The following is a 27,223-nucleotide window of genomic DNA, read 5'->3' as shown; positions in this document are numbered from 1 at the left end:
AAAGACCAGCTTTACAAAGAAGTCTTTTTGGAAGAAAAATTATCAGCAGCAGTCTCAGACTTCTTTTAAACAAGGCAAAGGACAGAAGAGGCCACTTTTTGGCAAATCATTTGAAGAAAGAAAGGCTTTAATGATGGCTGGGAAATACTTTATATGTGAATAGAAAGGCCATATTACTTCTAAGTGTCTCGAGGAAATGGGACCAGTTGGACAAGCTGATTTGGCATGCCCAAGACATACTGAACCTATCACCCCCATTCTTGGTAAACTCCGTATGCACATCTAGAGCTATGTGGACACAAAGGAGTTCCATATTATGCCTTTAGAGGGCTGTGAAGTTCTGTTGGGTATTCCATGGTACCACAGGAAGCATGCTATCTTGGATACTTATAACATAATGATTACTCTTGTATATAGGAGTAAGACTCATGTGTTAGATGTGAAGCTTAAAGGAGAGTCTATCCCAGTTTTTTCTTCTTCTGCAATTACTTCTGTAATGAAAAATCATATTTCTGCGTACTTGGTTTTTGCAAAGTAAGTTAATGAAGTTGACAGTAATGTGTTTGTACTAGATGAAAGTAGAAGGGCTTTCTTGGATAAATTCAGCGACTGTTTCTCAGATTCGTTACCAGGAGAGTTACCCCTTGAGAGGCCTAAAGATCATACCATAGATCTTATTCCAAGGACTAGTCTACCCAAAAGGCCACCGTACAGGGTCAGTGTAGCACAACAAAAAGAGATTATGACAGAGGTTAATGAGCTTTTAGAGAAGGGACTAATTCAGCCCAGGTAGTTCTCCGTTTTGTTCACTTGTGTTGCTAGTTCAGAAAAAGGACGGCTCTTGGCGAATGCGTATTGACTACAGAGCCTTGAATAAAAACACAATCAAGAATAGGTTTCCGATTCCGAGGATAGATGACATTCTTGATTGATTATAGGAAATAGGAATGTTTAGCAGGATAGATTTAAAAAGTGGGTATCATCAGATCAGAATCGGGCCAGAGAATATCCATAAGACTGCTTTTAGAACGACATTTGGTCTCTATGAATTTTTAGTCATGCCGTTTGGATTGACCAATGCTCTTGCCACGTTTAACAGGATGATGGATAGAATTTTCCGCCCTTATCAAAGTTTCGTTGGCACTTTCTTTGATGATATGATTATCTTTTCAAAGAATGAAGAGGAGCATAGAAAACACTTAGTTACAGTCTTTAATGAGCTTAAGTGTAACCGATTGCTCATTAATGGTAAGAAGAGTGAATTCTTTTTGGAAGAGATTCACTTCCTTGGGCACATAGTTTCTAAAGATGGTGTGAAGATGGATCTTGCAAAGATAGAAGCAATTGTCTCTTGGCCAGACTTGAAAACCGTTCATGATGTCCACAGTTTTCTTGGCCTATGCTCTTACTACAAAAGATTTGTAAGACACTTTGTAGAGATTGCTTCTCCTTTACATGCGCTTGAAAAGAAGGATATCAAATGGCAATGGACTGACAAAGAGAAATCAACATTTAGATGTTTGAAAGAGAAATGACTACAGATCCAGTATTTATTTTGCCAGATCTATCTAAGCCATTCGTAGTACAATGTGATGCATGTGGAAACAACATTGGTGCTGTATTAATACAGAATGACCGAGTTGTGGCATACGAGAGTAAAGTATTCTCTGTCGTTGAAAGGACTTACCAAATTTATTAGAAAGAGTTATTGGCTTTGATCCATGCACTTTCTAGTTGGAAGCACTATTTGTTTGGTGCTGATTTTGTAGTGCAAACGGATCATCAAACACTTAGATACTTTCTCACACAGGCTAAATTGTCAGAGAAACACATGCGTTGGGCAAATTTCCTATCTATGTTTCATTTTCAAATAGTGCATGTGGAAGGCAAGAAGAATGTAGTTGTAGATGCTTTATCTCGCAAACCATAGGTGTCACCTGTTTCAAATTTCTTATAACCATGAATTGGATAATATGCAAGAGCAGTATGCTGATGACGAAGATTTCTTTGAAATCTATGAACAGTTGATCAATGGTGGCCAACATCATGATCATTATGTGTTCAAAGAAGGCTTTATCATGATGCATGGAAGACTATGCATTACAGAACAACTAAGGCCAAAAGTTTTATTAGAAAGTCATTCTCCACTGTATGCAAGACATCGTGGTATAGATGTTACAGTCAAAGCGGTAGAGACTTTCTTCTATTGGATCTAATGTTGATGCATATGTCAGATCTTGCCTTGTATGCCAAAAGGTCAAATTTAATAGACAGAAGGCACCAGGGTTATTGCAACCACTACCTCTTCCAGAAAGGCCATGGGAAAGTATTGCCATGGATTTCATTTTTGATCTTCCAAGAACTTCTTCAAAGAATGATGAAATCTGGACTATCATTTGCAGATTCAGCAAATATGCTCATTTCATTCCTGTAAGAAAAAAGATTAAGTCAGAGCACATGGTAAAGATATTAATGCATACTATCTTCAAGTACCATGGAATACCACGGTCAATTGTCAGTGATAGAGATCCAAGAATGACTAGCTTGTTTTGGAAAGCATTGTTTGAAAACATGGGCACTACGCTGAAATTTTCATCTTCTTTCCATCCACAAACTGATGGACAGTCTGAAGAAGTGAATTTGCCTGTTTTAGATCTAACAAAGTGTTATGTTTCAGGCCATAAGACTTCTTGGAAACACTGCTTGCCATTGGTTGAGTATGCATATAATAATACAATGCACTCATCTACTGGCAAAGCACCTTTTGAGATTGTGGAAGGTGGAAAGAAACTGCCTGCCATCTTGCAGACAAAAGATAGCATTTTTGAAGCAGATCGTTATGTAAAAGATTGGGAAGAAGCATATAAAAAGGTCAAGTATGCCTTAGAAAAGTCACAAGCTAAACAGAAAAGAGCTGTTGATAGTCATCGTCAGGAACTCTTGTTCAAAAAGGATGATTGGGTCTTATTGAGTTTTGAAAAGGCACGTTTGAGAAAACAGAAGGGCAAGGAACGTTTGTTTCCAAAGCTGAGTATGCATTACTAAAGTCTCATAGAAGATCAATGACGTGGCATATAGGCTGAAATCGCCAGAGAATTGGAAAATTCATAATGCATTCCATGTGAGCCTATTGAGGCCTTTTATTGGTGAAGTGCCAAAAGATATGGTTCAAGAGGAACAGCCTGAAGTAGAGGAATTAGATGAGATTCCAGTTCCTGAGCAGATCCAGGCACATAAGGATAGGAAAGTGAAAGGTAGAGTTATAAGAAGATTTTTGGTGAAGTTCAAGAAGTATTCACCAATGGATGCCAAATGGATGGAAGAGGCTGAATTGGCAGATTCGCCTCAGTTATTACAACTTTACCGAGAAGCTTTCTTGCTGGAACCTACAGTGACTTAGAATACTTTTTAAAGCAATGTACATTCTCTATTGTACAGTTGAATACTACATCTCATTGAATAATGCACAATGTTTGGTTTACATTTAGCATTAACATGTGTATCATTGAATGAAATCCCAGTGCTTTGAAGTTGTATTTGTTACACTTTGGTTGAATGATTATACATGTTTTGACACTAATAGTTCGGGGATACGTGCTATCGCCTTGTGTCGCATCCGGAAACATGTATATTAGACAGGCTCCTAGTAACCATAGTTGGATATAGGATATGATCCTCCACCTATGTGAGACTTGTACTTGCAATGGCACAAATGGTAGTGGAGAAACTCCTACCATCGCCCTGTGTTATCTGTTAGCAAGTGATACATGCGATGGCACTAATAACATGGAGAATCTTGTTATTGTCCTGTGTCAACCATTAGCATGTGTGGCATGCAATCGAGGTCGCTTGCTTCTTTTAAGAGGGGTTATGTCACTAGGTGGTGATACTTTTTGCAGTTGCTTTCTTTATTTACTTATATAAATATTTTATTTTTCTTTTCTTTAGTTGCTGTTGCTTTTTACCCCTAGAGTTCTCTTGGATTAAGCCGGGATCTTTGCATGGTCAGAAGAGGCAACCATTGGGACAAATTGGACTAATGGTTTGTTTGAGCCTTAGGACCGGTTCCATATTGAATGGGCACTGAAGAATAGAATGCCAGTGCTTTGGGATTGTGTACTTAGCCATTGGATATGGTGCAAGACAATGAGCCTGGCCAAGATAGAAGATGCACATGTGAGAATGCTCATGGAATAAAAGTCACCGTAACTGAGCCACATTACACTTTTTGATGTGGTTGCAATGATAAAAGTTGCTCAGAACAACTCGAGGAATGCAGGGGTCACCATCCCTAAAATTTAGGGAGTTACTATTTTTGAACCCAGAATCTATTCGCGTCATTATCTTTGTTTTTGCACGACGATTAATTCTTTGGTCTGTGCCGAGATCAAATTTTGCACCGATCATGGAGAATTCCAGACCGGAAGGTTTAAATAGGAAAATTGTTACCTGTATGCCATGTGTCACAATTTGGGCACAAATTCCCAAAAGAGAGAGAGAGCATTAAAAAAAAACGTAATAGGTAGGAGGGGCAGATCTGAGCATGAAGTTTTTAGGGGCTGAGGGCAGATTGCTGTAAGTACATCAGCTATGGAGAGTACCTCTTCGTCTCTGACTCGTGTAAGCAGGTAGAGCTTGCTCCCTCTGGTCAACTCTCTCTCTATTCTCAAAGGAAATGCTTTGCATGATGGGCTGATTTCATCAAATGTATAGTTTTGTGTTTTCTTTGCACTTTTGCTGAGGCAAGAGCCTCACTATCCAGGTTCAAGAGCAGCTGATTGCTTCTCCAATGCAGGAACTACAAAACGTGATGATCACGCCACACAAGAACATGGTTTTCAGCTCTGATTTAGTGCTGTTTGTGGGACTATTTTACTCCTGGAATGATGCCAGGGTCAAAGGGTTTGTAGTCCAACTGGTATGCAACAAATCTGGAATGGAATAAGGCTGAGAACAGGTCAAGAAACAGGTGAAAAATAGTAAATATAGAGTTCTGCAGATTGCAATTCTACACTTAAATTATTGAGTTATGGTCACAGAAAGTGTTTTCCTACTCACAAAGGGATGTTGTTCTGGATATGCTGTACTGTCCTTATGCATCTGAAATTTACTCAGAAAGGAATGTTGTTTTGGATATGCTGTACTGTCCTTATGCCGCTGAAATTTACTTAGAAAAGATGAAAGCCAACTGTTCATAGGTTTTGTATTTTGGAGCATTTCATTTTTTTTGTAACCTTCCATCTTTTAATTGATAAAGAAATACCGAGAGGGGGGCTGGTCTTTGGGGCCAATCTGGTGTTGAGCGGGGGAGTGAGGTCTCCATTTGTGTGTGTATGTAAAAAGACCAGGTATTAATTGAAGGAACTACCGCTTTATGTGAGTCATAGACCGGTTTCACTAGCTTTAGAGATAGTGACACAACCTACTAACTTAGTTGTGTCCACACCACACACTTAGATATTGGGCACTACCAATTGGCAAATTCTAACAACAAGAGCAATGAGGATAAAGAAAAACAATTCAAAAATGATGAAGATAACACAAGAGTTACCCCAAAGCAGCGACTAAGAACACTAATAACAAGCTGGAGCCAAGAGTGACGCATGAATCGAGAGTGAGTGAACAATGAGTGTAGCATGTTAGAATTTGCCAATTTTGGACACTGCCCATGTAATTCGTGTGGTGTGGACACTTAAAGTGTCAATGTAGTGCATGTAAACCTAGTATCTTGGAACATTAAAGTAGTAACAATACAGTCTAGAGTTCACTCTTCAATTCAGTAAGTACACTCTACTCTCTTGCTCTAGCTCACTCACTTTCACTGTCTCTCGTTTCTCTTCTCCATAGTTGGTGCCATTTCTCACATTTGGTATCAAAGTAGCTTCCGTGTGTAGGTTTCGCTCAACCACTGTCAGCTAGTGCCGCTGTCAAGATAATTTGTGTGTATGTCGGGAAGAGACCAGGTCCTTGGCTGTGAGAGTGAATAAAAGTAGTAATGGATGGATAGATGTATATGATGTTAGAGAGATTCTTAAGCAAGGATTAACGATAGTAAGAGATCAGGCAAATTTTTATTTGAGAGCAGAGATGATGATAGAGATTACATAGAGTAGAGACCAACAAGAGATGAAACAACACACATGCAAGAGATCAGAGGCTCAAAGTATCCCAAAATCAATCCTTGATTAAGAAAACCTGTTTACAATGACTCTCCCTTTCATCGTGTCCTGTTTCACCTTGTTATACCCAAAAACTCACACTAAACACTAGCTTCTACTCTGCTACTTAAACAGTAAATCTAATGGTTCCGCTGGCTCCATAAGGGGGGTGAAACCCTAGGACACTTGATCTAAATTCTCTCGGATCGCTCCTTCTCCCTCCTCACCTTTTGGAATGCTATTTGCTGTTTGAAGATTGCAATTGCGCTTGATGTGAATTTGAAAGCCCTTCTTTTTTTATGAGATCTCCAAAACTGGCGGAAAAGTAACTTGTTTTTTTGCATGACACCCTATTCTAGAAGTTTTCTACACCTTTTTAGGATATTTATAAAAAATAATATCCAAAATATAAAAAATAGGCTAAAATTGTTCAGAAGCCCCATAAGTTTGAACCATCGATACTATGGACACTAACACTAATGACTAATATGACATTGGCTCTCTAGATTAATAAGAAAGCCGGTTGATGATGCACTCCAGGGTTTTTCACATTGTGTCTGCGTAGCGGCACAACATCCACTTCCTTTAAACTTGCATATTCTCCGGTATGTGCCAATAATGTATCCACTGGATCAAACGCCCATATCGTCAACTTTTCGCTCATCATGTATATAAGTAGGTATCCCCCTGGATCATAGATCAAAATGACTAGGATTTTGCACAACTCAACACCGTACCAAGCACCTGCTCTAGGGTCATAAGGCCTTAGGTATGCATCACATTCTAGAGGCTGTTGAATCTCCATACACATGCTATCAATACACCCATCAACAAATACATAGCAACATGCTTGCTCTTTCAGAGTCTAGCACATGGAAAGTTGCTTATACTGACAATTGTGTACCATATCAAACATAAACTGACTCTCCCTTGCATCCAACACATGCTGACCATCATCGAAAATAGTGAAGTAGTCCATATCTTAAAGCATCTTTGAATTGCCTATCAAGGCCTTTGACAAAGCATTCGAAACATTTTTTAGCTATGGAGCATTATACACAAGATCCTCTATCTGCATAGCCTCTAGCTCATGAATTGTCTCAAAGACAGCAACTATGTCTTGCAAATCATGTACATCCAGTAAGTCACCAATCTCTCTCTGAGTCCCTATATCAAGTAAAGCATGAGCTTCATAAGCCTCTTCATATGCACTATGAAAATCTACATATGCAATGGCTGACTCTTCCACTACAGGCTCTTCCAAGGCATTTGTGGTATGACTACTCAACACATCAATAGTCCTACTACATTCAGTAGTACATGAGCCTCATAGGCTTCCTCATAAGCACTCAGAAAATCTACATATGCATTGTCCCTGTCATTTGCTTTAGGCTCATTCAAGATATCATCTACATAGATACTCACAACATCAAACGTATCTACATAAACATCATCTTTGTGGTGACTTACAACATTCATAGTAACTGTAGAGACCTCATCGGCATGGCAACTCAAAGCATCACTAGCATAAGCATCCTCAATAGGGCAAATCACAACCCTTGTACTTTCAACATAGGCACTTACTACATAAGTGCTCAATTCATTAGTAAGTGCATAAAAAACATCCATAGTAGGTTGTCGCTCAGCCTTGGCAGCAAGTAGTGAAGCTTGGGCAAAAGCTTGTGCTTTCTCTATACGTTTATCCTTCTCTGGTTGCATTTGCATCCTTAATTTCTCCTCTTTCCACATCTGAGATGTCTCCTCTATCGGTCTTCTTGCTTCTTCCTCGTTCCACCTCCTTTGTTCTTCCTCTTCTTGCTTCTCCCATTGCTATTGTTGATACTTATATGCTGCAATAAGCCTCTTGCATACATCCTCAAATTTCTTCCAAAATCCATAAGTGACATAAGTTACATATCCATGCTCACTCATCTCTGCACTGACATCCAACACTTGTTGTATCTTTCGCATACAAAGTATACGTTCATCCTTAGACTCGTCCAATTTCACCAGGGACTTATAAGCTTTAAGGAGCATTAGATATATAACCAAAAGTTGCATCCCAATTGTATCATCTATGTATCTAAGCTCAAGTAGCTTTTGAAGATACTCCATAACTTGCTATATATCTTGTTCCAGAAGTATCTGTGCATCTACATCCATACCAACATCCATACTTGACTCTTCACCCCGGCCTTCACATCGGGTTCACCAAAAAGATGTCGAGATAATCTACGCATATGCCGGGTAGACATCAGGTCTCTGGCTATGAGAGAATAAGAGTAGTAATGGATGGATGGATATATATGATATTAGAGAGATTCTTAAGAGAGGATTAACGGTAGTAAGAGATTAGGATTGTTGTATAAGAGTAGAGATGAAGATAGAGATTACGTAGGGTAGAGACCAACAAGAGATGAAAACACACATGAAAGAGATCAGTGGCTCAAAGTATTCCAAAAACAATCCTTGATTAAGAAAACTTGTTTACAATGAGTCTCCCCTTCACCGTGTCCTCTTTCACCTTGTCATATCTAAAAGCTCGCACCAAATACTAGCTTCTACTCTGCTGCTCAAACAACAAATCTGATGGTTCCGTTGGCTCTGAAAGGGGGTAAAACCTTAGAACACTTGTTCAAAATTCTCCCAGATCGCTCCTTCTCCCTTCTCACCATCCAGAGTGCTATTTGTTGCTTGAAAATTGTAATCATGCCTAGTGCAAATTTAGGAGCCCTCCTTTTTTAATGAGATATCCAAAACTAGCTGAAAAGCAACTTGCTTGTTTGCATGATACCCTATTCTAGAAGTTTTCTATACTTTTTTAGGATATTTACAAAAAATAATGTCCAAAATATCAAACATAGGCTAAAATTGTCCAAAGATCCCATAAGTTTGAACCATTCATACTATGGACACTAACCCTGGTAACTAATATGACATTGACTCTCTAGATTAATAAGAAAGCCGGATGATGATGCACTCGAGGGTTTCTCACACTGTGCCCGCGTAGTGACACGAAACCACTCCACCCGAGGTCTAGTTGCCACTAGCTTTTGTACATGTGAGGAAGAGAAGCAATGAGCTGCTTAGCTCAATTGAGTTTTTGTCGTTGCCATTGTCTCCATAACTTGCAAGCACCAAGAGACCAATGCCACTGCTATTATTAGAGACCATTAGCAACCTTGCCCAATTCACCTGGTCCACTAGTGCCACTATCTCTAGCTTTGCCTCCTCTAGCTTTGCCTCTACTGATGCTTGGACCACCTACGATACCGCCAGTCACCATTTCTGTTGTAGACCATCACCCATTCCAACACATCTCTGCTCGTTTCAGCTCCAACTGCTGCCACCGGTGCAATCCAAACTACATTGTGAACTGCCTGATGGTCCCAAACTCTGTGTGCGCATCTCGAGGCACTCAACATTTGGGACTTTTTCTCAATACCCATTCCAAGGCAAATTATAGATGCGCACCCCGGGTGATGTCCCACACTTGAGGACCCCATTTGTGCCAAGGGGGTGGTGCCAATGGCTTAGGGTGACAGGTCAAACCATAGGTGAGTGTTACCTCCCTAGGTGTGTCCTACCGTTGATGTGCCCTAAGCGTGACGTGGGGGGGTAAAAAGGGCTAGGGGGTTAGGAGTGGAGCCAGCCGACCAAGGTCACTGGACACGCCTAACTTAAGGACCCCTAGGTGCAGTGATCGTGCGTTTTTTTTTTTTTTTGGATACATTTCGGGATAGGATTTCATGAGGAGCAGGACAGCCAAGGCTAGCTCTCGTCGTCGGAATGAGGGGGGGAGGGCGGGCGGATGGATTTGCGTAAAAATTGATGGCTCTGCATGTACCCTTTCAGGTTCATGCGGACATGGAGAGAGGTGGTGGATAGGAAGGAGTGATTGCACCTAGTGAATTGGCTGTCACTCATATCCTCAAGGAGCGCTAGGCAAAATGAAGGTAGAAGGCTAGCCCGCATCATTAAGCGGGTCATAGCGCAACTATCGATAACGTTAGGATCTAAAAAGAGGGGAGGCAAGCCGCTTTCTTGCGGTGCCGGATCTTGCTTAAGTAGGAGTTTAAGGAGCCTAAGGTAATTACAGGTGGTTATGAATGCGGGATCTGGGCAGGAGGAGAACTCAGCAAGAAAACGCGTCATGGAGGCGGGCAGGCTTTCTAGATCAAAAAGTAGAGTGTTCTCAAAGAAAGTGGCGTTGGCATTGTAGATGATGGGGAAGTCATGCCTCCATGGAGGGTGGAGACAAAATCCACACCTACCCTACGGGGATACGCCATAAACGTGGGGTCGTTCCGCTCATGGGGTAGGGTGTTACAAAAAGCCATCCAGGCGAGCATGTTGGTATTACATATTCGCCTCCTCCAGAGGGGGGTTGGCAGTCGTAGCCCCTTACTGTGTGTGGCACCTCGTATATCTTGTCTTGCCAGAATTCGGCCTCTTCCGTGCCCCACAAGGTGGGGGTTCTTGCCCTGTCCTCCAGCCATCTTTGGCCTAGTCGGTTGCCAACCGCGATCACCTTCTCCATCGCCTTGATCGGCAGGACCCTTCTTAGGCTATCAGGCATAAGGAAACTGAAGGAGAAAGGGTCCTTTTCCAGTTCTTGCCATTCCCAGACCACCAGTTCTGCATGGAATTGCATAGGTAGGTCTTCAGGGCATGGTGGGAGGGGAGCGGATGGCTGTACGACGGGCTTGGCCTGCAGCTGTTTTCTAGCCTCTTCCACCAACTTTTTCCGCCGCTCTTTAAGGATGGCCTGTCTGTCCAGGGTCGAGTCGGGTTGTTGCTGATTATGTTCGTGCGGCGAGGGGGGACTGCAGGATTACATCTTCTCTGAATCTGTTCATGTCAATTTTGAATTCGACTTCCTCCCCCTACCAGTTTTCTTGTAGTGTTCTTTCCTCAAAGCCGAGGGCATCTGCCTCCTGGGGGGTTAGGCCGGCCAGTAGTAGATACTTCCGCTGCTCCTCTAGGCCCAGCCTTACCTTTGCAAGTTGGGGTGGCATCTGTAGCCCCGCGTGCAGAGCTCTGCGTGCGATGCTTAATTTCTTCTTCACCACCTCCAACGGCTCCGTTCCCTCTGGTTGAGTTGTATCCAGCAGCGTATTGAGGAAGGCTTGTTGTTGGGCAGTGAAGGCTGTCTGGATGGCGCCCACTTTGCTTTCTGCCAAGATTTTTTCCTTCTCCGCCAAGGCGAGGCGCCGCGCCAGAGCCTTCACCTGCGCCTCGTTTTGCATAGCCCATTCCTCAGCCCTTTTGCTCATTTCTTCCATGCTCTCCCCCTGCTTTTGAGCTAGGGTTACGAGCTTCTGCTCTTGGGCCCTGAGCTCTTTGCTCATGTTGTCTTGTTCAGTCTTCCCGAGACGTAGCTGATCGGCGGAGATAGACTCGATCTTCTTTTGTTGTTGCTCCCTCTCTTGGCTCCTCTCCTCTTCCTTGGCGTTCAGCTCCTCCATCATCTGCTCAATGGTGGTGGTCTTTGACTCCAATTCCTTATACTTTGACTCTAGTTCCTTATATTGCATCAGGAGGAGCTTGTACTCCCACTGCATCTGCACGAGTTCCTAATTCTCGTCCTCCAGCCGCTGCTTGTAACTTTCTTTCTTATTCTCTTTGGCTTTCAACTCATGCTTGAGTTCGAAGATTTGGCGTTGTTGCATGGCGATGATGTGGGTTTTTTCCAATTGGAAAGCCGCCACTGACTCTTTTTCTGCCATCAACTCAGCCACAGCCATCCTTTTCTCCTCCTTCGCTCTCTCCACTTGGGAGAGCAGCTCAGCGACGTATTTGTCATAACCGGCTGGTGGCGTCATTGTTTGTGGGTGGGGGTGGTTGAGGCCTCCATGCGTGGACGCTTTTGATCCTGCCTTGATTAAGCATCTGCAGCTGGCCTTTTTGGTCATGTGGTCATAGTTTTCGTGCTTTTCCCTTGGGCCATTTCCTTGCTGATGAAGTGTTGCATCCAAGCCACCAGGTTGAACACTTCCAAGTTGGTGAGGATGTTAGGGGCGGGCGTAGTGGGTTCAGTGGGGGGCGCCATGAGGGTGGGGATGGGATGCAGGGGTGCTTTGCCTTTTCCTTCTGGAACAACGGGGGGCGCGGGTTCTGGGGCCTGCATGCTGGAGCTAGGCCTCTCTTCCCTGGGCTGATTCCAGGCTTCTGGGTCATCTTCCCTGCACTGCTGCTCGATGGACCGGCAGATAGCTTCTGCCAAGTCCTCCTCCTCTTTTCTTCTTAACTCCTCGTCCTCCTCCGCGACTCTTCTTTTCCTTTCCTCCTCAGCCTTTTTGCATTCTTCCTCTAGTTTTTCTTTTTCCTCTTGCTCTTCTTTTCTTCTCCTTTCGGCTTCTCGCTTGGACGCCTTTTTAGCCTGCCTGACTTGTTCCGTTGTCTCTTCTTCTTCCTGCTTCTTCTTCCTTTCTCTCTCCTCTGCCTCCTTGAGGGATTGTCGTTTCGCTTTCTCCAAGTCCTCCCTCTCCTTTCTACGACCTTCATCATGTTTCTTCTTCTTCTGCGCTGCTTTTTTCTTAGTCTCCTTAATCTGCTTTTTACTCTTCTGCTCTTCCCCTTCTTCCTCTGTCTCCATCCTATTGCTAGACCTGTCTTGGTGTTGATGGGGCGGTGATCGGTCGGGTGTTTCTCCCTCCCCCTCTTCTGCTTTCTTTACGGCCTCCTAGATAAGCACCGTTAAAATACCCCCATATGCGATGAATGAGGCTTTGGAGGAAGCCCTTTTTCTTTCTGCAGCCTTCAACATCGGTGATTCTCCTCCTGCTGGCAGGCTTCCTAAGGCTAGCGCTCGGGCTACCTGATCAATAGTCTTGCGCACATAGCCGTTCCAGTCAACTTCGTGCAGGGTCTGGGCCGCTACATTTTCCAGGATCGGTACGCTGATTCGGTGCATCAGCGTGTTATAGCGTTGGCTGGAGAAAAGCGCATGTACGAGCTTCGCCTGTAGCCTGGTCTCTGCACTGGGGATTGCCTGGATACTGATGCCATCGTTCGTCAGCACATCCTCCTTCCTCATCCCCAGCATGGCATACACGTCCCTCTTTTGCTTCTTTTCCACCTTCGGTTCCAGCCCCAGTGCCTTCTCCACCAAGGCCAGGGTTAGATGGACCAGCACCTGCTTAGCATTTTGTCCTCTCCCCACTGTGACAGTGCCACACTCTCCGTCGGGATTGTAGGTCCTAAGGAATTTCACACAGCTCGTGTGCTTAGATTCTCGTGCGAAACTTTCCAGGTACTTTTTAAGGTTGCAGCTTTCCACGATGCTCCTGGCCGCCTCTTCCTTGGCCACTAATTCTTCCAAATTGTGGATAGTTCGGAATTTCAGCTGATTATAGGTGCGGTTCTCCAGGTTGATGTTGTACCGCGTTCTCTCTTCCTCTGTGAAGGGAAGTCGATGGGCTCGGTCCTACTGCGACATCTTTTGTTCCTGTCATAACCGTAATTTTTGTTAGTGCTTATGACATAGTAATCGCTAAAACAGAAAAAATTTTATGCTTTTGAATGAACTCATTAAAGTCTAGTGCATGTTCGCTTTTTAGACTTTGACTTTTTGTCTTTTAATTCAAAGTTTTTGTGTCCTCTTTCCTACCCCATCCGTTTTTCACAATGTATGTCTATGTACTTCATGGCTTTGATTTGCTTTATTACTTTTGATCTGATTCACCTTACCCCTTCTCCTTTAAGTCTGAGAAGAATCCTTCCTAGGATGAGGGTTAGAAGGTGTAGGTCTTTCGGCATGGATGGCTACTTGTGAAGGAGCCAAGTATAGAAATTGGGGTTGTATTCCAAATGGGCTTCGCGGTCCAGGTCGAAGGGTTTAATCCCCACTTGGGTGATGTATGTGAGAACATCAGTTAGGAAGTCACCTGAGTTGACTCGGCTAGCGATGTGTAACTCTTCTTCAGTCAACAGGCGGTCGAGGTAGGGGTATCCCTTGATGTGGTCTTCTATAGGACGGCCTCGCAGCATGGTTAACACTCGATATGATGTCGGCGTGACGTATGTGGGGTCGAACTCTGCCGTTTTGATAGCGCGTCGCTGCTCGAGGTTGGTCATTACTCGGCATCCTTCAACTTCCCATTGAAGTCTAAGATCGTACCAATGCCTTAAGAACTGGGATTTTGTCTCAGCAAGTTTTGACAACTCTGCCACTTCTTGGTCAGTGATGGCAGAGGTGGTTCGCTGATCATATGACGTGATGAGACGTTGTTTGATTGCCTACTCTTTTGAGATCTCACCGCTGAGCAACTTAGCAGTGGAGGTAGGGGCTTTTGCAAATGCAAATTCAAACGTTTCCCAAGAACAAGGCATCGTTTGAACTTCGACTGCGAAGGATTCATCCAATAGGCCTAAGTCGAGGCGATCGTAGCTCAGAGCTAGCGACACAAAAGTAGCGTCCAGTCGCTTAATGCAATCCACCACATCATCCCCTGTTTCCTCAGCTAAATCAGCTGCTAGTGATAGAAAGGATTTCCTCTCGTAAGAGGGCCTAAGGCTTGCGGGTGGTTGGGGTATGGTAGGACTTGAGCCTTTGACTACAGAGAGTTGCTGTGGTAGGACTTCAGGAGCTTGCAATTGGGTCGCTGGGACGGAGGCTAGGTTAGCAGTGGCCTCAAGTGATGGCCTATTGCTTTCAGGATGGAGTTGGAAACCCGGATCGTTTCCTGCTTGTAATGATGCTCGAGCTAGCGGTTGTTGATTGGTCTGACAGGCTTGGGTGATTCGCGTAGGTTCACGCGTGGATGGACTCGATGGTTGCGGGTCGGGGAAGCTCTGCGGCTCGTGGTTTCGAGATCTTACGGTTTTTGGGATGATCGAGCTTGAGGTTGGCGTACGAGTGGTGCCTCTGGCCGCGTGGGCCTTAGGTATCCATAGCCAAGCATTACCCTCATAGTAGCCTTATGCGCGTAAGAGAGCCTTGGGGACCCATCTCTGACTGATTACACGTCTATTCCTGTGGCTGCGTTTGGGCCTCCTAGGTTTAGAGTTTCTGGTCTTCTGAGGGTAGGAGCGTCGACTCCTAGGCGGCTGTTGTGGTTGTTTGGGCACCCATTGGAGGCGAGATTGTGGGGCCTTAGCTTTGACTGGTATGGGTTGCAGGCGATGAGACTCAGGGAGTGGCGGCCGTACCCTACCCCCCTCCCTAGAATTGCCTACGTGTGTTTCTATCGGTGGCTGGGTGGCCTGGGATGAGGTCGCGCAGCCCTTGTTGAAAGTTGTAACAATGCGAACGTTGCCTATTACTAGGTGGATGCGCTGCGACACGTAGTCGACATTGCAGTGGGTCTGCTTTTTGAAGGTGCACCAACAGTGACTCAGTGTCTGCGTTTTTAGCATTTGGCAGCATGTAGAAAAGCATTGGAACAGTCTCAGACTCGATAGAAACGGCTGCCTTGCACTTGCCGAGTAGTGCATAGGAATGAGCCCCATATGGGCTTAATTTTGCAGTGGTGGGTTGAAGTTGTGGCTGGCCAAGTTGAGTCCAATGATCGTAGGTCAGGACGTTGAAGTCTGCTCCCTCGTCGATCAAGGCGGTGAAAGCACATGTTTGTTTGGCCGTGACCGTGATACGAAGGTATGCGGGTTCCACGGCTTCCTCATCCTCGTTATCGATTTCAGTGATTGTGGCTACTCGGACCTTGACAGGCGGTTCTAACATCGGTGGTTCATGCAAAGGATGCGTAGGAGGGTAGTACTTCTTGACACGGCTGCCATTAAAGAAGCATATTCCTTCACCATTTAGGGTCTCAAGTTCGACGTTGCCTGTTCGACTGATTGCACGAACCTTGAATGGTCCAAGACCTCTAAATTTCATCTTTTGCTTATGCCCTTTAATTGAGTAGAGGAGCACTAAGTCACCCTGTTCGAACTCGCGCTGCTTGACGTGCTTGTCAAACCAACTCTTGCGTCGGGCTTTTTCGCAGATCAGTGTATGGGTGGCAAGAAGACGAGTCTCTGAGAGACGTTTGAGCTCAACTAGTCGTTGCGTCCATGCCTCCTTCCCTTCCCATCGCTCTTGAAGCGCTATTCTCAGGCTAGGGATGAAGAACTCTACCAGTAGAATCGCTTCTATCCCATATGTTAGCCTAAAGGGGGTTTGACCGACAGCCGTTTTATAAGCGGTTCGGTAAGCCCACAGAGCTGCCATCAACTTGTTGTCCCAGTCGTTGCGTGAAGCAGAGACGACCTTGGTTAGGACATTGATGAGAACCTTATTTGTTGATTTGGCCTGGCCGTTTGCCTGAGGGTAGTATAGCGAGGATTTGCGATGGATGATGAGGAAGGTGGACAAGAGGTGCGCGATCACTTCATTGATGAAGTGCGTGCCTTGGTCACTGACCAGTTCGATGGGGCAACCGAATCGTGAGATTACTTGCTCCAGTTGCTCCCATAAGAACTTAGCCGTCGTTATAGCGTCGTTTTTTCGTGTGGCTCGCGCTTCTGCCCACTTAGTGAGGTAATCCGTGGCCACAATGATGTACTTAGCCTGCGAATACTGTGCTGCAGGACTGATGGGCCCAATGAAATCAATTTCCCATTTTTCGAAGGGTTTGCTGGCACTCGTCACAATGCTTGACGAATCGTGCTGCGTCGCAGAAAAGCGTGGGCCACCACAGTTGAGACTGCAACACTTTTCGTGCTATCATGTCTCCACTAAAGTGCCCCCTGGCAATGCCGCCGTGCGCTTCAGAGAGCACATCGTGCATCTCATATTCGCACACGCATTTGCGCAACAATCCGTCTTGTCCCAGCCTGTAGAGTTGGCCTGCAATCAGCTGATAGGGCTGGATCTTAAGGATTAATCGCCTAAGCCGGGCTTTTTCTATTGGTCGGTCAGGCAGTCCGTGCTCAAGCACTTGGACTATGTCATCTGCCCAATACGGTGTTAGATCAGCCTTAAACAGGTCTCTCTCGCCGGAGAGGTTAAACAGATGGGCATCGAGCAGTTCATCAATAACACCTTGTCCAGCGGCTTCTCCGGTGGGAACGCGCGACATGTAATCAGCCATGTAATGCTGCTTTCCCTTCCGTACCACTACAGAGAAGTCGAACTCTAAAAGCAGGAGCCATCGAGCTATGCGTCCTGTAGCACAAGGTTTGTTTACTAGATATAGCAAGGCTTGATAGTCCACAAAAAAGGTGAAGGGCGTGGCCAAGAGGTAATGCCGGAATTTCTTCACTGCGAATACCATGGCTAGTCCTTCTCTTTCCGTCGTCGAGTAATTCATTTCTGTCTCAGTGAGTTGTCTGCTAGCAAAGCTCACTGGATAGTCTAAATTGTGTTCGCCAGGCTGGCACAACACTGCTCCCACGGCAAACTTAGAAGCGTCGATATGCACGTGGAAGGTGATGGTCCAATCTGGGGCTCATAGGATTGGTGCTGTGGTTAGAGCCTTCTTCAACTCTTCGTATGCCCTTTGGCATGCTTCAATCCATTCGAAGACTATAAGCAACTTGTACAATGGTCTGGCGATCAACGCATAATTGAGTACAAACCGCCGATAGTACCCGGTATGGCCTAGGAAGCATTGAACTCCTTTGTAGTTGCTCGGGGGTGGAAGGTCAACAATGACCCTGACCTTCGAGAAGTCAGTGGCAATGCCGTTCTTTGATACCACGTGCCCTAGAATGCATCTATGCTTCACCCAAAACTGGCACTTTAAGGGGTTCAAGGAGAGGCGGTATAAACGATACCGCTTAAAGACTGCTCGGATTTTGTCTTAGTGTTCGACCCACGTCGAGTGGACACATAGGTTGTCGACAAAGACTTCCAACTCCTTGCGAAGCATGTCCTTAAAGATGGTGCACATGAGGCGTTGGAAAGTGGCAGGGGCATTAGTCAACCCGAAGGGCATGACTATGTAAGCAAAGACACCCCACTCAGTGGCGAATGCAGTCTTATGCCTGTCCGCAGGATGCACTTGCACCTGGTTGTACCCTGAGAAGCCGTCCAGCTGTAGGCTTCCTTGCTTGCCACTCTCTCCAGCATGTGCTCGGTGTACGGCAACGGATAGTTGTCCCTCTTGGTGGCAGCATTCACCTTCTTGTAATTGACGCACACTCGGATTTTTCCATTTTTCTTCATCACGATGACTATGGGCAATACCCAGTCCGTGTACTCAATTTCATAAATGAATCCTGCTCTCATTAGCTTATCAATCTCCTCCTTGATAGCATGAGGATGTTTAGGATTCATAGGGTACGGTCGCTGCTTGACTGGTATTGCGTCCGGTGTCATGGGTATGTTGTGGGTCACGACACTTGGATCTACCCCCTTAAGCTCTCCTAAGGACCAGGCAAACATGTCTATGTACTCTCGCAAGAGAGTGACAAGACTCGTTTCTTCTTCATTAGTCAAATCATCAGCAATGAAGACTGGTCGGGGTGGTTCCCCCTCTTGGGCTAGGTCCACCTCCTTGACCCTGGCTGGTCCCTCGATTGGTTCGCTTGTTTGTGCTTGACGTTTGGCACCTAACAGCACTACCATCCTATCTCCCTTTTTGAATATCGTGAATCGTTTAGGGAGGTCCTGCGGTTTCTGTTGTTCTTCCGTTCGGGCCTTCCTGGGTTGCTTTGCCTTTTCCTGTCTCAATCGCCTGCGCCTCAGGTGGACCGGTAGGTCCGCCTTGGTGCATTTGGTTGTGGGTGGCCTAGGGATCTCTGGATCGTTGTCCGAGCTAACCTCTGATTCAGAGTCGAATCCCCCTCCTTCGCTAGAAGAGGTGGTCTCTCCTAGTGGGCGCAGTTCAGATGGTGATTTAGTTCTAAAAACCGACGTCATTCCTGGCTAGGCTAGTCCCGCTTGCTCGAGGTCTATGGCTCCTATGTGTTCCAACCAGGCGCGGTCACATTCCACGCTCATGACTCCTCGCTCCCTTCGGAAGATACTCTTTCTCTGCGGCTTGGAGTCCGCTCGTATTTGCTCTATTTCTTGTCCTTCAGTGTCGTATTCCACGGTATCCATCTCACCGTCACTTCCATCATTGAAGGACTGGCAGTCTTCGTATTCGTCGTTCAAATTTTCTTCATCGTCTATCCCTGGTCATTGTTCAGACACCAGGGCCCAGTTATACATGAGGTTTAAGTCATGCACTCTCATGCATTGCCACTTGGATTCATCTAAGAGATCCTGGAGTGGTTTGAGATTTGCAGCTGGATTGCCAGCTAGCTTGTCCGATAGATATTCCAGTATCTCTTGGAGTTCCCTTTTGTTGGTTGGAACGTGGGAGTTGACGGGCTTCGGCTTCCTTTGAAGGCTTCCTGTCATCATGCAGACTGGCACGGAGGGTGTGTCGTCGGCCTCGCCGATTGTTTTGATGGCTTGCTCGTATGCTTCGTGATCAGAGAACGGCAGGTCGATTGTAGCAAGGACATGCATCCAATCCCGCTCGTCCTCTGGGCATGGGATATACCTGGTCAAGGGCCCGTAGGACTTCTTGGCCTGAGCATTACCCTTGAGCATAGAAGAGATGGCATCTAAGTCGACGGATGAGGTCTTCCAGGTGTCCATCTCTACTCTCACGGCGTCCGTCCTATTGCCAAGGAAGATTAAGCCGTTACCCCAATCTTCGATGACCCTAGCGTTGCGCATCCAGGGGCGGCCTAATAGGATGTCGTAGTCCACTCCCTTCATGACTATAAAGTCAACGAAGAACTGGACACCTGCGATCTTCACTGGCCAATTCTTAAGCACCCCGAATGGCTTAACTCTCATACCGTTCGCTAGTGTGACATTAAACCTAGCAGTCTCAACAAGTGGATTTCCCCAAGTCTGAAGCACTGTGTGGCTAAGCACACTAACCCCGGCCCCCGTGTCTACGATTCCCTTCCTCGTTGTATCGCCTAGGGCTAAGACCGGTAAGACTGCATGCATCTCGGAGCCTTCCCAAAAGGCATTGACGTGCAAGGACTTAGGTGTAGAGTGCAGCGTCAAACTCGGTATTTGCGTTTCTGCCTCATGGTCATGAGGGTCTGTCGTGACCTGCTCTTGTGTATCTTCAACCCACTGCTTAAGGTCCTGCCATAGGGTGGGGTGCTGCCTAAGCAGATCTCCCAGACTGAGTGTTACAGGGGTAGTCACTAGCGTGGTCAGGAGATCATTGGGTGTTCGTCTCTCTCCTAACCTGGATTGTCCTGGCCAGTGGCCGTGACTGAACCGTGGCCCTGTAACAGCGCCGAGGCTTGGCCTTAGCGGTACCGCTTGTGGTGCAATTGCCTCTCTTAACTTTGGTTGTGGGAGTGAGGTCGGCGTACTTATGCTAGAGAGGTCATCGATCCCATCCTCGATGATGGGCTCAGCGTTCTTTAGGTGTTCTTGGGCTTCCTTCACCCATTCTCTCACATTCTCTATGGCCTCTAATTGTCGCTTCGGTTGCAAGTATTCCCCTACCTTAGCGCTTCCCTTTTCGGCTGTCTTAGGGGCTGATGTCTGCTTCTGCATCGGAGACCTTCTTTCCAGCGAGCAGAGTTGTAACACTCTTCATCTTTAGTGCGATTTTAGCTTCCGACTTCCTCTTCCGCCATCTACGGCTCTTCTTCCCCATCGAGGCTGCATCCAAATTGCTAGGTCCTGGCAGAGAGATACCAGCCTGCTTCGTTTGGGCACGGGTCATGACCCGCAACGGGATAGGCGTGGCCTCCCCGTCGTGGTTCTCGACACCGAACAGCCCCAATGGGACAGACGGCTCATTGGCTGAACTAGGTGACGGTTTTCTCCTTGGGCAGTTGACGAAAAGATGGGTGATTTCGCACTCAGCACACCTTTGGTCAACCTTATCTCTGTTTTGTTGCTCCCTCTCAGGGCAGCGCGACGAGACATGACCTGGGTGGCCACAGGTCCAACAAGTGATTGGGTCCTGTGCCTGCCCTCCTAGGCCCTTACCTCGTCCTCTTCCCAACGCCATCACCGGGACTGGGCGATAGTCCATGAGGACAGCGTTGCCCTCGTCGTCATGCGAAACATAAGGGCATATGTAAGCTTTCTCCTCGTTTGGTTCTTCTACATAGTGGACAGGAGAGTCACTCGGTGGGTGGGTTACGTAAGGACCAGGCGGCCTAGGAATGCTTGTAGGATTTATCTCCATCCTAGGAACGGCCGGCTTAATGTCGTTGGACGCGGGAAGGGCCAATGGGGCTTCCCTTCCGAAGAATGGCTACGGGTTGCTCACTAGGTAAGGCTGGCCGTATGGTTGTGAGTATGGAAGTCTCCTTGGCAGTCTACAATGCGTGACGTCATGACCGAACCTACCGCAGTTAGTGCAAGGTCGTGACCTAGGGTCTTGACACTCGGCTGGCAAGTAGTTTCCGCCACAGTACACGCATTGGATGTGTGGGTGCGTTGGTCGTCTCAACATATCTTGCAACTTGGCTAGTTCCATTCTAACATCAGTCAAGTCTTGATTCGTTTCGGTGGTTTTTCCCTTATCCTGGGCTGATGGTGCTGATTGCTCACTCGAGGCTGACGCCCTCTCTGACCTTCGCGAATTGGTCTCTTCTACGTTCGCGCTTCTGGAGCTCTGCTCCTTCAGCTGATTGTCCACTCAGATGGCCTCCTCAAAGACCCTGGCTAGCGCGTCCCGTTGCAAGCTCGAGTTGCCTGCCAAAGCCTTGTATAGCTCCTCGTTCTGAATCCCGCTGATGAATACAATTGACACTGCTCTCTCAGTCGGTCGCTCTCCAATAGGGATTCTCTTGAAGAGACTCCGTACATGGGTCACGTAATCGCGAATGTCCTCCTTCTCTTTCTGCTTGACGTTCATCAAGTGTACAAGTAGATTATCAGAGTATCCGGGCTCGGCAAATCTCTTAATGAAGAGATCCTTGAGGCCATCGAAGTTGGCTCGCTCTGCGATATCTAGGCTCATATACCACGTCCTACCCTTGCCGCCCAAGCAAAGTCCGAATGCTTGCGAGCGTTGAGTCAGGTCGTTGAGGCCGTTGGCTTCGCAGACTTGCTCGAACTGCTCGACAAAGCTGTAGGGATCGTCATGGGGCTGGTACTTATCGAGTTGCTTGGCAACAATAGGGATTTTAGCCTAGCTCTTTGAGCCTTGGTTTGCTCCTAATCCTGCGAGCAACGATGTCGCTAGAGCCGTGGCACTTTGCTCTACAGCCGTGTTATTGAGCAGTCGCTTCATCAGAAGCTCACTCAGCGTTAAGTCCCTTCTAGTGCCCTCTCATGGTCCGTTCGATTCCTGCCAGCCAAGTTCAGTACCCACTGTACCTCTCGCAACTCCATGCCTTGCCTTTGGTTCCTCGCCTGCTGATCCCTATTGTACTCAGCCATGCTTTGCAATGCCTTGCGGGCCAGCTTTCTCTCCTCCTCTAGATTTGCAATGATAGCGTCCGCCGTCCTACCGCGGTGCTCTTACCAAGCATGAGCGTCGTAACTACTAACCAGCTGTTGAACTAAATCTGAAAAGGCTCCTAAGTCGAATTCCTCGTCGTATCTGTGGTCTGAACTTTCTTCTGCCATTGTCGAGTTGTCGTGCTTTACCAAGTTATCGATTAGGTTCAGTAGGCTTGTCAAATCCACTTCATCGACGTCCCTTGCTTGGTTCTACCTCTGAGCGTTGATGGTTTGTCTCTGTATTGGGTTCTCTCTTGTTGGTGGATTCCTTGAGTGGTTTATCTGGGTGAGTTCCTTCAATTATTTAATACAATCCTCAATTTATGGCCACTCAATGTGTCCTTCCTCGTGCAGTTGTGCTCAATCAGGCTTTCAGTTTCCTTAAGTGTACTTCAAGTGCAAAAATTCAGGGTGAGTGCAGCAACCACTTCCTAGTCGTCTTACACACTCTCGCGTTGTTTTGGGCCGAATAGGCTTGTTGATCAACTTCCTGGCCGTCTTGTCAGGGGTTAGGGTTTTCCTAAGTTGTCGCCTCGTTCGTTTTTTGTCCGATCAGGCCTTACAGCTCAGCGGGTCGCATCTAAGCCTCTAGGTCTCGCAACTGCCCACGTCTATCCGCTAAGCAGCGGCGCCCTACGATTTTACCTATTCCGCGTGCCAGAATCAAGTTCTGAGCGTCCTACGGGCTTTCGACAGTCCGAGCTACGGAGTCCTAGCGGGGTCAGGTCAATTCTGAAAATCTGGTAAAAATCTACACTCGGCCCAACTGCTCCGAATTGCAGGGTCCGAGTGGGTTACTCGGACAGACCGAGGTGCATGGGCCGAGGGTCGAATCCGGGGACTTGGACAGGGTGGACTCGGACAGAGTTACTCGGACGGGGTCACTTGGGCGGGCCGAGCGGTTGACTCGAACAAGGTTACTCGGATGGGCCGAGGCAAGTGGGCCGAGAGCCGAGTTTGATACGTGGCCGAATTATAGACTCGGACGGGCCGATTAGGGTTTTGGTCGGATGGGCCAAATTCGACACGTAGCTAAGGGCCGATTCTGGGACTTGGCCCAGGAGTGGCCACTCAGACGGGCCGAGCGCGGCGCACGTAAACAGCGGAAACTCGATTTCGATCGTTTCTCGTGCTTCACTCAATCATACCAGGCATAACCTTCCAGATCCAACCTAAGGGAGTAAGAGAAGGGATTCATATACCTGGATGGAGTGACGGGCTCATCGTTGGTGCGATCGAATCGAATCGGCCGGTAGCTCTCTCTCTCTCTCTCTCTCTCTCTCTCTCTCTCTCTCTCTCACTGAACTGTTACAAATGAGTGTTTCCTTGGCCTTTTGGCTCTTATACCCTTTCCCGGGTATGGTGTTGACGCCCCCAATCACTCACTTACCATTCTTAAGTATCGCAAGCGAGCTTTTTGCCCTTTTTGCACAATTTTTTGCCTTGTTTGCCCCGTTTTGCAACAATAAACCCTACCCTTCTCCGGTGCGATTTCCTAATCCTATCCTATTCTAAATGCAACACGAATCGAAAGCAAAATACTGAACTGATTTCTCCATATTTCCTAATCATTAAACAGCCAAAATAACCCAAAATACTTACTTGTTTTGAAGATCAAAAACACCCAAACTTCCTACCTATCTCAAGCTCTGTTTCGAGGATGAATCCCTTACTTCAATGCTCGATATGAGGCGCGCTAGTGCTCAAGCTTGAATCCGTTGGTCCCGGCAACGGAACCAAAATGTGGGAGCTTTCGCTCAACTGCCAAGACCCACGGACCGCTTATTGTTTCAAGCGTTCCAAGCGAGCTCTAAGGGCTATCTCTCACCTAGCCGATGCGCCGTCGATCCTACGGATGTAGTGAGCTTACCTTAGTGCCGATATGAGTTGCCTCCTCTCTTCCACACATCGGTAGCTCCACGATCCTAGATGCTAGCTCAAGCATCCTCAAGCCTCCTCCACCTCCAAGCTCCATCCTCCATAGCCGCGCGCCCAAGAAGAGAGAAGGGAAGAGAAGCAGGAGAAGAGGAGATGGTGAAGAGCTTCATCCTCTTGATCCCTCACTCTCACACACACTCACTCCCTCACACTCTCACACTCCCTCTCTCAAGAGCACACACAAGCAAGAAGGTGAGAAGGAGAGAAGAAGAATAAGACTCCTTTTGCCACACACCAAAGAATAATCTCTTATTCACTTTTTGAACTTTATATATACAAACCCTAAAATCCCATGGGCACCCATCTCTTTTTTACATGACCAGCCATTGTGGCAAGGTCCTTTTTCCATTTTCCTCTTTTAGCCCCGTGCCTTTAGCCTACACCCATCTAATATTTTACAATGGGCACAGGGGGGAGCCTGGCGCTCTTTTACAAAGATTTTTCGAGTTTTTTGAGGCGCCTTTTCTTTTATGGTTGCGCTTTTTGCCATGGTCCATCTTTAGGGGCCGCTTGCGTGTCTTCACTATTTTTTCATCTTCCTTTGCTTTTCCTCCATCTTTCGCCATCTTGACTTGGGGTTAACAATCCTCTTTCCCTCCTACAGAGGATTAGCGGAGGTGGGACTTGAAGGATTCAAAGGCCCTATCTTTGATTGCCTTGTCAATAAAAAGAGTTATTATTCTGTGGATGAGGGTGACAGTATTGCAACGTGAGCAGTTGCTTAATGTTGGTGAGGTCATTTAGGATGTAGAATTGGTAAATATCACACTGAACTCACTTCCTAAGTTGTACCTTGGATTCCAAACCTTGTTGATGTTGTCGGGGGGGGGGAACAGCCCCTTACATTTGTGAAATTGAAAAGCTTATCGCTACAAGAGGAAGAAACTTGGAAGAATGTTGCATTGCATTCATGTGATGTAGGCATGCTCTCAAAATGCAAAGGCAAAGGGAAATTCAAGCATAATGTGGAAAATCAACACAGAGATGATATAGGACAACATCAGATTAGGCTGGCCAAGATACAAAAAAGTCCAAAATTGATGAATGCAGAAAGCGATTGGCCAAAGATAAGAAGAAACACTCTAGTTTAGTCGTCCAAGAGACATCAATCAATAGATCTTCTAATGGTGATGCTTCAGCCAACTTTGTGGAAGACAATACATTTCTACATGCAATTTTGATTCTTTGATGGTTGATTCAGGATTTAATGCTACTAAAACACAAGATACATGGCATTTCAATAGCGGGGCATCTAGGCATATCACTTCTAGGAAGTCTCTTTACATCTTTGCATTCCGTCCCTATAGGGAAGTGTGTTACATGTGTGAACAACAATAGTTATAATGTATGTGGTATTGATTTAATCATGATTACTGTTGTAGATGGTTCTGATTTCATGCATTTGGAATCTCGATATTTTGTTTGTGCTTGGCATTATAAAGAATCTATTGTCTATATTTGCTTTCAACAAGCATGGCTTTCGTGTCATCTTTGAAGATACCAAATGTATTGTTGGAGACAAAGAGTTGGATTATGCTCTCACGTTATCCGGTACCCTATATAAGGGTCTCTTCTTATTGGATGTGTATGATGGATGGTCTCGTGATGCTCTATTGGCAGTTAGTACTCTTTCGTCTACAATGTAGAATGCGGAGCTATGGCATGCCCGCTATGGACATATGAGTTTTGGCAATTTGATGACCCTTTAGTGGAGTTAGATGGTAGATGCATTGCCTTTGGTGGAGACTCCACCTCTCCATGTATCTTAGGGATGTATTTTGGGCAAAATGCACAGGTTTGCTTTCAAGAAGAATGGTGTAGTGCATGCTGTTTAGAAAATACAACTTATCCACTCCGATGTTTGTGGCCCCATGATGACATGTGCACTCGAGGGTAATCTTTATTTTGTCACTTTTATTGATGACTACTCTCGGTATACATGGGTGTATGGGTTGAAAGCAAAATTTGATGTGTTTATGCATTTTAAGCATCTTCTTGCAAAGCTTGAGATTGAAATTGGCTCGAAAGTGTAGACACTTTGCACGGATAGAGGGGGGAATGCATGGCTTATGCTTTTGAGACATTTTTGCTTGAAAATGGCATTATGTATCAAGCTAGTGTTAGAATGATACCTCATTAAAATGGTGTTGTTGAAAAGAAAAATCGGACACTTCTGGAAATGACTCCATTATATGCTTAAGAGCAAAGGGCTCCCACACAAATTTTGGATGGAAGGCCTTCAATGTGCAAATCATGTCTAAAATCATGCCACCAAAGTACTAAAGACGATGGCACCGTTTGAAGCTTGGCGTGGCAAGAAACCCAAGGTTGATTACTTTTGGGTGTTTGGATGCATAGCCTATGCACATGTTCCGAAAGAGCTTCGTGGAAAGCAGTAAAATGGATTTTTATTACCTATAGTTCGAAGAGCAAGGTATCCTTTATATGATCCATGCACAAAGAAAGTATTTGTCAGTCAGGATGTTACATTTGCTGAAAATGCTGCATTTTCATATTATCATGTTGAGATGCCAGCTACCCATGACATTGGTGATGTCTTTGAGGGCCTTCTACCACTTTCATCGGAGTCCTTGCCTACTGTAAACGGACAGAGAGAGAGATTACAGCAAGCTGTTGCTGAACCACATGCTCCCGAACAACATGCACTTGATCTTAGATTGCTTCATGTAGTGGAAGATGTAGTATATCATGAAAGGGCTGCTGTAAATGGAGCTAAAACAGTCCCTAGATGGCT

At 46.0% G+C, this 27,223-nt stretch overlaps 1 protein-coding gene across 8 annotated transcripts in view; it reads right to left on the bottom strand.

The window, feature by feature from the left end:
* Positions 1–27,223, bottom strand: part of LOC148040983 (uncharacterized) — a 173,265-nt gene that overhangs the window by 55,061 nt on the left and 90,981 nt on the right. The window lies entirely within an intron of this gene.

The sequence above is a fragment of the Lygodium microphyllum genome, chromosome 1 (assembly GCF_053477565.2).
Source record: "Lygodium microphyllum isolate KBCC chromosome 1, Lygodium_microphyllum_v1.1.10, whole genome shotgun sequence".
NCBI classification, from domain to species: domain Eukaryota; kingdom Viridiplantae; phylum Streptophyta; class Polypodiopsida; order Schizaeales; family Lygodiaceae; genus Lygodium; species Lygodium microphyllum.
Note: the sequence above shows the minus strand (reverse complement) of the source record. Positions and strands in the feature narration are given on the sequence as shown.